Genomic DNA, 13,269 nt, shown 5'->3' on the forward strand with positions numbered 1-13,269 from the left:
GACTTCTTTGTCAAGAACTCTTTTTCTTCTGGGCACCAGCGGCTCGTGCCTGTAATCTTAGCTACTGGGGAAGTCAAGAGCTGAGGATTGCAGTTTAAAGGCAGCCCAGGCAGGAAAATCCACAAGACTCTCAAATTAATCACTAATTAATCTCCAATTAATCACCAAAAAACCAAAAGTTGAGCTATGACTCAAGTGACATTTGCCTGGGTTCCATGTTAAGAACATATTTCTGTATAGTTCTCATTTCTAGATTAAATACCAAATGACTCTTGCACAACTGTTTTTCCTAGACCTAAAGGGCCATATACAATAACCCAGTAAGGGGACCAGAGCTAGAAGGATAAGGAGCGATCTTGCTCATTAATCACCATTCTTGTACACCAAATTGACTTAGTCACAACTCTTCAAACTAATGTGCTAAGCAACATTGCCAACTAATCGGAATTGACATTTTGGGGGCTGGGAAGGTGGCTCAGTGGTAGAGTACTTGCCTTACATGCATAAGGCCCTGGGTTTGATTCCTCAGCACCACATAAGCAGAAAAAAACGAAAGTGCCACTGTGGCTCAAGTGGTAGAGTGCTAGCCTTGAGCTGAGGGACAGAGTTCAGGCCCCACAACTGACAAAAAAAAAAAAAAAATTGGCATCTGCATTGAAATCTTTCTTGAAATCTTTCTGCAATCTCAGCATAAAAAAACCCACCCTAGCTTTACATCAGCTAATATTGTTAGATGAAGTGGTAAGTGGTGGCTTATCAATTCTATTTTTTTTTAGTTCTCTGAAATGAATAAAAAAATGCTTTCACACGTTTCCTATTAAGCTGAGCCCTTAGTGTTTGAGGTGGCTTTAAGATGAAGGCAGGTAGTATATCTGTTCCTATTTTATTGACTTCTCCAGCCTTAAGGGCTGTAAAATGTAATTGTTCTCTAGTTATTATTAAATATTGACATGCTTTAGACCTGTCAGATTACTCACGTAACTGATAAGAACTATGGAAAAAATAATTTCAAACCTTAAATACTTTTAAGGATTTCAGAATCTGAGGAAAAATTTTAGAGTTTCTAATAGTAAATGTATCTGGTTCAGTATTTCACTGAAAAAGAAAAGAGATCGTGTGATGAGTTAAGTTGGAATCCAGCGTTCCCCCCTCAAATAGTCCCAGAGCACATTACCACGTTGAAGGTTACAAAGTCCTTCAAGATATAGATAAGTCTAGGCAGTTATACCACAGTCAAGCTTTTGGAGAACACTGGAACTTTGCTTTCTGCTTATCTTCTGGAAAATACACTTTAAGAAAACTGAACATGTTGTAAGAATTTGAACTATATAGAATGCCAAACAAAATATAAAGTGTCTTATATAGATTCATTTTTTTATTACAAACAATTTGCTATCATTAAAAAAAGAAAATTGAACATGGTACATCATCCACAAAGAAACTTAAAAATGTGAATGAAGGCCAGCATTTACACAATGACTTCAGCTCTGCATATGCTACCAATTCCTTTCACAATTTCTGTCTAATCACTCACAGGATCAAGTCCTTGTCTTATCAAACTTTCCCTTGCAAGGATTCAATTCTCATGTTTCAGCTCTTCCTTCTTATTCTCCCTCCTCTTGCAGATACAAGGAACTCCTCAACATTCTCCTTAAGAAAACCACCCACAGGGGCTGGGAAGGTGGCTCAATGGTAGAGCGCTTGCCTTGCATGCTTGAGGCCCTGGGTTCGATTCCTCAGCACCACATAAGCAAAAAGAAAAAAGCCGTAGTGGCGCTATGGCTCAAGTGGTAGAACGCTAGCCTTGAGCTGAAGAGCTGAGGGACAGTGCCCAGGCCCAGAGTTCAGGTCCCACGACCGGACCCCCCCAAAAAAAAGAAAAGAAAACCACCCACAGGGACTTTCTTTAAAACTAAGTAACAAATACCAGGGCAGAAGGCATGGGTCAAGTGCTAGAGTACCTGCTTAGCAATTGTAAGGCCCTGCCCTCAAATCTTAATACCACCAAAGAAAAATGTGCATATGACATTCTTCCCTACATGCATTTTCAACCACTATCAGGCAATTCCAACTTTTAAAGAATATCAAACAAGTTACCTCATCCCCAACCTTTCTTCCCTTCTTGTCCTCTCTTCACCATGACGGCTTAAGAATCCTCAGGCACACTGTTCTTATTTTGCACATGCTAAATAATTCTGTATTCACCAGGAAAGTTAGTACCCAGTCTTCAAGTGTTAGGTCGAACTCCATGCTGGTCAAAGTACCTGCTATAATCAAGTTACAATGAGGAAATATTTGTTTTTGGCTCACCGTTCTGGAAGTTTCCATCCATGTTGGTACTTCCTGTTGTTGTTGGGCCTGTTGCACATTCTGCTGGGAAGACCTAGCAGAGGAAACTACTCACCTCATGGTGTTCAAGAAGCAGAGTGACAGCTGGGCACTGGTGGCTCACACCTGTAATCTTAGACTATTCAGGAGGCTGACATCTGATGATCATTGTTCAAAGACAGGTGAGGCAGGAAAGTCCTTGAGTCTCTTACCACCAATTAACCACCAAAAAGCCAAGAGTGGGGTTATGGCTTAAATGGTAGAGGGCTAGCCTTGAGCAAAAAGCTCAAGGACAGCTTCCAAAGCCCTGAGTTCAAGCCCCAAGACAGGTGCGTGAGTTCGCATGCACATGCGCGCACGTGCACGCGCGCGCGCACACACACACACACACACGAAGCAGAGTGCCAACAACCCATCTGATGTACACCCCCACATAATCAGACTTCCAACTCTCACCTCACCTCTAAAGATTCCACTACTTCATAATAATGCCACAGGTTGGAAACCAAGCCTTCAACCCATGAGCCTTTGAGGGAATTTACCTAAACAATAATTTCCATTCTCCTCTGGAAATCTCTTTGATTACCCAGCCTCATGGCATTTACCTTGTTCCAGATTCATCTGCACTTAATATCTCTCTCCCTTAACATACCAGAGCAATTATAGCCACGTACATCATCAATATCTGGCTCTAACACCATAGGATAAAACTTGTCCACCATTCCTACTGGATAGTAAGTATGTAATAATCTTTCAAAGGAATTAGTTAACAAGCAGACACAAGACTTTGAATTCAGAATGTCCTTTTTCTGTAAAGGAATCATCACATGTTTCTTTGGATATCCTATTTTCTAATCACTAATCTTTTCCTGTTTTTCCAAAGAACCTCTCTCAGGTTTCTCTATTTCCTCTTAGGAGGAAGAACCACAACTAGATGCATGCAGTAGTATATGATACTAGAGCTTCAAGGCTCTTCCCTTTGGCTGACTGTAGAATACATTTGATTTTTAACGTTCATCTTAAAATTTTGCTATTTGTCTCAAAAATGTTTTAAAATAAAAGTAGGAAATTACAATTAGTTCTTAGGACAAGATATGCTGCCATGGCAGGTGTTGGGCTGACCATAGTCACGGTTGTCCCTGTAATAGCTTGGATCTAGAAAATCCTCCAAAGGTCCATCACCACCAGGATTGGTCCATGTACCAGCCTCTTGGGAGGGAGTGGAACCTTTACTAGTTGAAGCACTGTCCAAGAGGACTATGAGACTAAAATTTCTTTTTCCTTTTTTTTTTTTTCCAATTCCTGACTGTAAAGTGAGCACCCATACACTCTCAGCCTGGATATACTATCTTGCCAGGATCTAATATCTTAGGCCAGAGCAATAGTGTCAGTGGATTGTGGACTGAAGACTCTGAAACCATGAGTCAAAATGTCCCTTTTGTCTTTCTCAGTTTATTTGGGTACCTGTTATGGTGAAGGGAAGCTGAGGAAAGCACCCCTGGTTCAGTAGGACTCTTCTGAACTCTTCCACCCCATGCAGTATAGGCACCAAATTGCCAATGGAGTAGACACCTCACTTACTCAAGCGCAGCATCCTAGTACAATATGGGGCAGCTTGTCACTCTAGATAAAATCAAGTCCCCATGTCTTACCAGTTCAACATAAACAAACTTATCAAGGAACTCAGCACTTATGCTTCTCCCTGTTGGTAAATTGACATCCATTGTTGAGTGTTTCCAGGTTGCTTTGTGAAGGACAATAAGACAGATGAAGATGGACTACTGTCCATGTTAGTCAATGCCTCTCAGGACACTTTAGGAATGAAATGGTGAACCCGAGACTAGAAAAATAATGTACCATCAGATGTGATGATATGCACCATAATCCCAGTATTCAGGAGGCTAAGGTGGGAGGAATTAAATTTAAGGCCAGTCTCGGCTACCAGAGACTCGAAATAAAAATAATCTATTATAGAATTTCTTTTTTAAAAAACCTTACGAAGGGAATAAAAAGGATGTTACTGAGAGTAATCAGTTTATCTAGTTACAGATTTTCAAAACTACAGGTTCCTCACTGGACATTTCAGGGAGCTGTACAGTAGTTTGAACTGAAAAAAGAAAGAAAAGACCTCCCAATGAGCATATTCAAACTGGGAAATGACATTATTTAATCGAGGCTATCTTGTTTTCAAATTTTATATGCTTAAAAATAAAACACTGCATTCTAAGTTGCCAGTGGAATAAATCTGTAAGTTATTCTAATGTTCTTTACTCTTCAGTAAGGACTTATGGCTTGAGCAGTTACTTACAGAGACCCTGCAGAAAAACCAAACTTGAAACCCAGACATAGAATTTTCTTTAGAATCACAGAACCTTTTACTTTCTTTTTCATTTTTGTTTTCTTTGACAGTTCTTTCTATGGAGCCCAGGCTAGTCTTGAACTTGTAATCTTTCTGCTTTGGCCTATTAAATGCTGAGATTTCAGGTGTGTACCACCATACTGCCAGAACCTAGTGTTTATATTAGGTTCCTACTTAATGAGAGCAAATGATCTTTAAGCATAGGTTGTCAAGCTCTTCCTACCATCATATTTGCTATTATGGATAAATAAGAAAACAACCCTCACTCAACTGCTGTTCAGGATTCCCAATCCTGAGAAACATCAAAAGCCACAGCTCTTAAAGCATTAGGAAGTTCTCATTTGGCTTGTTCTCTAGACAGTTACACAGAAAGAAAAACAACACTGCTCGATAGGAACCTTCAATAATTTATAGTTTTGGTCTAGTTTCTTCAAAGGCTCCAGAGAAAAAGAATGGCATTTCTTCTTTTTTTGATTTTTTTTTCTGATCTGAGCTTTGCTTTGAGTTTGATCTTCAAGGTTCTTTTTTTTTGGGGGGGGGGCATCCAGTCGTGGGGCCTGAACTCTGGGCCTGGGTGCTGTCCCTCAGCTCTTCAGCTCAAGGCTAGCGCTCTACCACTTGAGCCACAGCGCCACTTCTGGCTTTTTTCTTTTTTGCTTATGTGGTGCTGAGGAATCGAACCCAGGGCCTCATGCATGCAAGGCAAGCACTCTACCACTGAGCTACCTTCCCAGTCCCTTCAAGGTTCTTTAAAAAATATTTTTTAATTTTTTTTTTTTTGCTTCAGTCTCCTGAGTTCTGGGATTACAAACATGCAGCACATCCTGGATAATTCTTGCTTTGGTAAGTAAACAAGAAGTCTAGCAGGGCATGGTGACATACCAGTCATCTCAGCACCCTGGAGGCTAGATTAAAGACTGAGGCAGAGGATCCTAAGTTGGAGGACAGCCTGAGATACACAATGAATAAAATAATATAACAAAGGAAGGTAAAATAACACAAAATATATTTATTCCATTCTTTAGACAGTTGTATGAACTACAGACCACTAAAACTAAAAGCATTAAAATTGAGATGTTCTTCTTTTATTCTTTCAGCTTAAAGCTAGAGATGACTCATGTTTTATGTTGTGATTTAAATATGGTATGGAAAAGTTCTCACATTTTAGCCAGATGCCATTGGCTCACATTTAGCTAGCTATGCATGAGACTGTGATCTGACTATCATCATTCAAAGTCAGCTGGCGAAGGAGAATCTGTGAGATTCTTATCTCCAATTAGGTACCAAAAAGCCAGACGGGGAACTATAGCTCAAGTGATACAGTGTTAGACTTGGGCATAAAACTCAAAGACAGCTGTCAGGCTCTGAGTTCAAGCACCAAGACTAGCATTAAAAAAAATTTTAAGAGCATTTTGTTTTACCTGTTTTTTATTTTAAATTTTACTCTTTCATTTGTAAGTAATTCCAATAACTTGTTTTATATAATCACATAAATTGTAGTTGCCTTTTGATTAAATAACTTTACCTACACATGGATATTATTACTATAAATGAAAGTCACATAGTCTATCAAACTTCATAGGTGTTTGGTGATGATGTGCAATAGATTGACAATTATTCTTAAATGATGGTACAGCAAAACTAAAAAAAAGTTTCTGTGGATCTTTAAATTAATAAAATATATTTTTTGCCTTTGTATCACATAGGCTACTGAAAAACAAATTCATTCCTTCCATGCATAGAAATATTAAAATCATTTAAAATACTCATGAGCCAAGGTGGTCATTTTCAATATTAACAATGTAAAAAAAATGTCCAAATTGTGGAGAGGGACATGAGGGAAAAATAGGGGAACTGGTGGCTCACACCTGTAATCCTAGCTACCCAGGAGGCTGAGATCTGAGGCTCGTGGTTCAAAGCCAGCCCAGGCAGGAAAGTCCATGAGACTCTTATCTCCAATAAACTACCAGAAAACCAGGAGTGCCACTGTGGCTCAAGTGGTAGAGCACTAGCCTTGAGCTGAAGAGCTGAGGGACAGTGCCCAGGCCCATGACTGCAAAAAATAAAAAATAAAAATAAATAAATAAAAAATGGGGGTGGGGGGGAAGAAGCATTGTAGTCATAACATGACTTATGGAATTGTAACCACTTTATCAACTACCCAATAACAATAAAATTAAGAAACAGCCAACTGTTCCTGGCCAAAGTATATGTTGAAGAAGTTGTGTTTTACCTGTTTTTTTTTCTTTTTTCTTTTTAAACAATCATTAAGTATCTTCCCAAATCCAAACTAAGATAAAACTAAAATACCAGTGCTTCCCAATACCTTGTTAGGGTGGTTTTTTGTTTTTGTTTTTGTTTTTTTTTTCCACTTTGTTAGGAACAGCACACAAAAGGTGTGAAAGTTATGGGATCTCACTAAGAGGTTTTATATCTGTGGCAGCAATGAGTTAACAGCACATGTCTGAAGGTTAAAGAAAAATAAACCCACACCCTACTTGTAGCCCATAGAATAATTGCTCCCATTCAAGGGCTCAAGGTTACTTACTAAAAGATAAAATATTTTACAATTTTCATGTATGAAGGAATGTTATTTAATATAGCCAAGCGCTTCACCTTCAGTAACACACTTGGTACATATTCGCTGTTACCTATCAAGAAGATTAATATGTCCTTGGGGAAAAGATAAATGAGTTAGTGAGGAGGTGCTAGATAATTGGGTCTATAGAACAATCTGAGGAAGTATGTCACTTTCTAAATGCCTGTTCCAAAATTTGAGGTTATAGATGTCACACACAGACTCCTGACCTTTAATCATCTTCTCTATGTCACCTACCATACATACAACCATAAGCAAACAATCTAAAACATGTTAACTTGTTGCTGATAGTTTCATAAGGAAGTTTGGGATCCAGAAACACAAACAGCTATGGAACTACACAATAAAATAAATGGAACAGAAACACAGTAACCAGAAGGCACACTAATTGGCCATTCACATTTCTAGTTTTGCAAGTTTGTTTCCTTTTCACTCAGACAAACTGTGGGGTCTGGCCATCCAGAAAAGGCAAGGCAACTTGAGTATCATGGCAGCTAACCCTTTCCTGTGGCATTGCTCTGGTTATTCATGGCTTTGCTTATGCTTGGAATAGCACTACTGCTTGATTTAAACCCCCAAGCTAGTTCCTTGGGAGTAAAAAATATTAACCATGATTTAAAGGACAAACAGGAGGCCACAGTTATTGGCACAGGCCTATAATTTTAGCACTCAGAAGGCTGGGCTACATATGAAGACCATCCTTGGCTAAATAATAAGGCCCCAACAAACCACCCACCAAAAACAAAACAAAACAAAATACTCAACAAAATGTAGAAGTAAGGATTTGAGAAAAGAAGGGTATCTCTGGCATGGTGATACAAGAGGGCTGTTAGCAAGATACGTTGCCACCATAAAACTTTGAGGGGGAGAGGGGAGTTGAGACATGGTCTCACTATCTAGCCCAGGTTGACCTCAAACTCACAATCCTCCTCCTTCAGTATACCAAGTGCTGGGATTACACATCTGTATCACCATGCCTGACTTTATTAATTTTTTTGTTTATGATAATGAGGACTGAACCTAGTGTCTCAAGCTTGCAAGCAAGTGCTAAACTCCAATCCCATTTTCGTGTAAATCTGTGTGATAAAACATTAGCAATGATTACAGCCATGAGCCACTGGCATCTAGCACACTCTAGCAGCACATTGGTTGTCTGTAGAAGACAGGAAACACTATAAGAGAAGGGAGAACTAAAAGGTTAAAACCCAACTGCCTTCTCTTGATTTTTTTTTTCCTTAAGAACAGTTTCTTGATTTCATATATTGAAAGATTCCCCCCCCATCTTTTTTTGATAGGTTCACATATAACTTTACCCAGACCCAACAGGGCACCCAAATCCTCTTACACAAGTAGATAAGATTGCAGTAGTGTACTGCCATGCTTGGATTATAGCATATAACTTTTATATACCCGTTTTGGATGTAGTCATAACAACAACCAAAAAAATCTCTTTCAGGATTGAACCATACAGATTATACTATATGTAACTACTTTTATTTATACATTTCCTTTTCATGATTGTACTTCAGCTACTAAGAAAGCTTACTCCATGTCTTTTTTATTCTTTGAAATTAAGCTGATTTAAACGGGTTTTGTTGTTGGTGTTTTTGTTTTGGATGCTCTCAGAAAACCTAGATTGCATATTGTGGCCTAATGTCAAAAAGAAAGCAGGAAGAAGGGCACTAGTGGCTCACACCTGTAATACTAACTACTCAGGAAGTAAGATCTGAAGATCATGGTTTGAAGCCAACCTAGGCAAGAAAGGCCATGAGATTCTTAATGCCAATTAACCACCAAAAAGAAGGGGGAAAAAAACTGGCTTGAACAAATAAGCTAAAGGATAACACCCAAGGCCTGAGTTCAAGCCCCAAGACCATTCCCCCCCACAAAAAAAAGAGGAAGCAGATTTAAATGTTATATAACATTGAATTGAAGGAAGAATCTCTGAATGGCAGGAAATTTTCGTTCCTGGGAAAAGAGAGAGAAACTATTAGGAAATCCCTACTGTTGGAATAGGAGGCTAAAGGTGATCTCAAAAACTGTACCAAGAATAATTTAAAAAAACCAAATAAACAAACTAGTGGGATGGAGCTGGCAACATGGCTTAGTGGTAGAGTGCTTGCTTTACACCCATGAAGCCCTGGGTTCGATTCCTCAGTACTACATATACAGAAGAAGCCAGAAGTGGCACTGTGGCTCAAGTGGTAGGGCAAATGAAGCTCAGGAACAGTGCACACGCCCTGAGTTCAAGCCTCAGCACTGGCAAAAAAAAAAAAACTAGTGGGAAAAATTATTAGTAAAATATTCTCTTTGAGTAATTTAACAACAAGTAAGATCACTCAGGCTCCAAGTATTCTGATGTATTTGAAGAATATTAAAATTCACAGATTAAAAAATAATAAACTAAATATTGACCTTATTCTGATGAAAAAAATCTATAGATGTCTCACAGGGTAGTGAAAGTTTTTTTTTTTTTAAGTAAGAAATACTTAAGAAAACACTTTTTTAGAGAGGCATCGAGTTCTCAATTGGTTATGCACTGCAATACAGAACAGTTTTCAGTGACCTACTTTAATGTCAGTATAAAAGTTTTAAGACTTTCCCCTAGGCTTTTTGTGCCTTTTATGACACCACCATTTTCTGCTCTTAAAACTCCTTTAATGTACTCTAAAAATATGTTCAAGACCAAAAGAAAAGAAGAAAAGGAGCCAGGCACCAGTGGTTCAAGCCTGTAATCCAGCTATTTAGGATGCTGAGATTGGAGGATCACAGTTCAAAGTCAGCCCAGGCAGTAAAGTCTATGAGACTCTTTATCTCCAATTAACAACCAGAAAACCGGAAGTGGAGCTTTGGCTCAAAGTAGTAGAGCACTAGCCTTGAGCAAAAGAGCTCAAGGACAGTGCCCATGCCCTGAGTTCAAGTTCTGACTGACAAAAAAGAAGATGGAGGAGGTAGTGGAGGAGGAGGGGGAAGGGGAAGGAAGAAGAAAAGGAATGGAGGAAGTTTCAGTATAAACTGCAAGGAGAGGAAGTGGAGCAGTTGGGTTCAAAATGGTAGATCACTAGTGTTGAGCAAAAGAGCTCAGGGACAGTGCCCAAAACCTGAGTTCAGGGCCCCACAGCAAAACAAACAAACAATGTATCAATCAGACAAGGCAGTCCCCAGAATACAGGAGAAACCATTGGAGAGAAGGAGGCAGTGCTTTGCCAAACTAGAGGTTGGTGATGATTGTTCATTAGACCAAAGACAGCCAGAAAATTTAGACAGTTGATTTAAAATAATGCGACATACTAGAGAAATTTCAAATTTAAACAAGCTGGGTACCCATGGCTCACGCCAGTAATCCTAGAGATTTGGAAGATCTGAAGCCAGCTTGGGCAAGAAAATCTAAGAAGCTCCTTAACCACTTAAAATTTGGGAGTATAGTTATGGCTCAAGTGGTAAAGTAATAATATTGAACAGAAAAGTGAAGGATGGCACTTGGGCCCTGAGTTCAAGCCCCAGTACCGCTCACACCCACACACCCACCCACCTCTACAAAATGTAAACAAGATTCCAATTTAAAATGAATATTAAGACTTGTAAATTGTCTGAATTATTAGGTGGTAATAATTAAAGCAATTTGTCATAATTAACATGGTTACTAAATAAGAAAGGCAACAAATACCGGAAAGGGGTTTGGAGACATTTACGTGTTAGATTTGTGTATGTGTGTATGTGTGTATGTGTGTGTGTGTGTGTGTGTGTGTGTGTGTGTGTTTTCATGTGCGCCAGTGTAGGGGCTTGAACTCAAGACCTTGAGCTCTACCTCAACTTTTTTACTCACCACTGGTGCTGTATCTCCAATCCTGCATTTTGGCTGGATATTTGGATAGTCTTACACATTTTTCTGCCAGGTCAGTGTCTCCTGAGTGATTAGGAATACAGGAGTGAGCTACCAGTGATTAGCAATGATAATTTTTTGCTATGACATTGTCCTGTGCACTACATAGGATTATAACAACATTCCAGACATACTAGCTACCAGTAGTACCTCTCTCCTAGTCTGTTTCCAGGTATTGCCAAATGTCCCCTGGGGGCAAAATAACACCTCTTCTTTGAAAATTACTAGCTTAGAGCCCAGGGACCTCTATGACTGATATGATTATCCATGTGATTCTAACAAATATGATCAGATGACTATCCTAGAGAGACACAGAACCTAAGTGTTATGGATGGAATCACATAGCCTGTCCAAATTCATTTGTTGAAGCTGTAAGTCCTAGTGTTTCGAAATATGACCTCATTTGCAAAAAATAGTTGTAGATTTAGTTAAAGTGAGGTCAAAGTGGAATAAGCTGTGTCCCTACTCCAGTAGTAACTGATGCCCTTTAAAAAAGGGAATATTTGGGCAGTAAACATGTACACAGGACAAATACTGTGTAAAGATAAGTTACCAGATGTGAATAGCCCAGAACAGATCCTCCCCACAACCACCATAAGGAACTTGGACTTCACATTTTCCGCCTCCAAAATATGACATTTTTTTTCCTTAATATAGTTTGAGGTACTTTGTCACAGTACACCTAGGAAACAAAAAGACTGAAAATAGTATGTCTCATTAATGTTTTAGCAAGTATTGAGTAGTAATTGGATTGACTGAGTTGCCTGAAAGATAAAAACAACTTACACACATATAGTAGACTTTCTTTTTCATACAGAAGGTAATAAACAAAGGGGGAAAAAAAAGTAAAGGTCCTAACTAGGAGTGGTGAAACCAAATAGATCTGCCTTCTGGGGATCAAAGTAATGGGGTACAGATAATTAGGCTTGGCTGAAGACATAAAAGGCCCCCCGGAGGTTAAGATAGGGACTACTAATCTCTCTAGGTTTCTTGTCTAAAAGAAGACAAAACCAGTAAAGATTGAGTTTTCCTGAAGAGAAACCCAGGGGGCATAAAGTGAAGGTGAACAGGGTTTTACAGTAATAAGGCCAATTGGCTTTGGTAAGCTACTGAGTGCTGTCACCCAAACCAGGCCGAATGAAGAGTTATTCAACCCCTTCTCTTTTTCCTTCACCTCCAAGCTAAGGGCTGTTGACCAAGTACACTTAAAGTCCACTGCGGCCCAGTCCAGTCTAGGGCGGCTGCCTGGAAGGAGAAATCTCCTCAGCCACGTCCGATCCCTTCAGCTATTGTGCCTCCAGGGAAAGAGAAGCAGGTGAAGGCGGCTTAGGAAACTAGTTCCGGGACCGTCCGAAAGGACGGAGGCAGAGTTGCAGGTCGAGGGAGGAGGGGACAGCGTGACCAGGGCAGGACGGCGCGGACGCAGAGGGACGCAGAGCCGTCCCGCGCCGCGGGATCACCTTGCGCTGACCTACTTGCGCGGTGGAGGAGGAAGCGCCGGCGGACCGCGGAGGAGGGCGGGACGGGATGTGGGCGTGTCTGCGGAGGGGGCGGGTCCCAGCGCGGGATCTTTCTGGAGCTCGCCTGTGATTCGCGGATGGGTTGGAGCCGGAAGCGGCCCGGGGAGGCGTTGGCGTTGGCGGCGCACGTGGTGACGTGCGTGGGGGGTGCGGTGCGGACGGGCGGGCGCGCGGCGGCGGCAGCAGCGGCGGCAGTGTCTCCGGGACGCGCGTGGAGGTCGGGCGGCTGTCTCTGGCGGTGCTGGGCGCAGTCTCTCCGCCTGCTGCTTCCGCGCGGCCGTGCCGGCGATCGAGCGAGTCCTTGCGAGCCCTCGTCCGGTGGCGCCGCAGCCAACGCGGACTGGCTGTGAGTCCTCGCGCCCGGTCGCTGCCAGCCGCCGCCGCCGCCTCCGGGAGCTTTCGGCCGGGCCGGTCCCCTCCCGCTTCCTCCTGCGCCCCGTCGGAGCCCCAGAGATGAATTTTTCCATCTCTTCAGAGATGAACCAGGTAATTGGCGCTGGACGTCCGGACGGCGCCGAGGGCGCGGCTGGCAGGGGAGACGCGGGCCTGGCGCGGGTGGCGGGGAAGGGGGCGGGAGGCG

The 13,269-nt window shown here is 41.3% G+C and overlaps 1 protein-coding gene across 2 annotated transcripts in view; it reads left to right on the plus strand.

Annotated features, from left to right (window-relative positions):
* The first annotated feature begins 12,872 nt into the window (after positions 1-12,872).
* Positions 12,873-13,269, plus strand: part of Ivns1abp (influenza virus NS1A binding protein) — a 22,866-nt gene continuing 22,469 nt past the window's right edge. The window contains exon 1 of one of the 2 annotated variants that reach the window (XR_001175253.1): positions 12,873-13,175. The gene's annotated coding sequence lies outside the window, so the exon portion shown is untranslated. The remainder of the gene's footprint in view (positions 13,176-13,269) is intronic. The other variant, XM_013021808.1, reaches the window with a different exon arrangement.

This window comes from Dipodomys ordii, unplaced genomic scaffold, assembly GCF_000151885.1.
Source record: "Dipodomys ordii isolate 6190 unplaced genomic scaffold, Dord_2.0 Scaffold57, whole genome shotgun sequence".
Taxonomy (NCBI): domain Eukaryota; kingdom Metazoa; phylum Chordata; class Mammalia; order Rodentia; family Heteromyidae; genus Dipodomys; species Dipodomys ordii.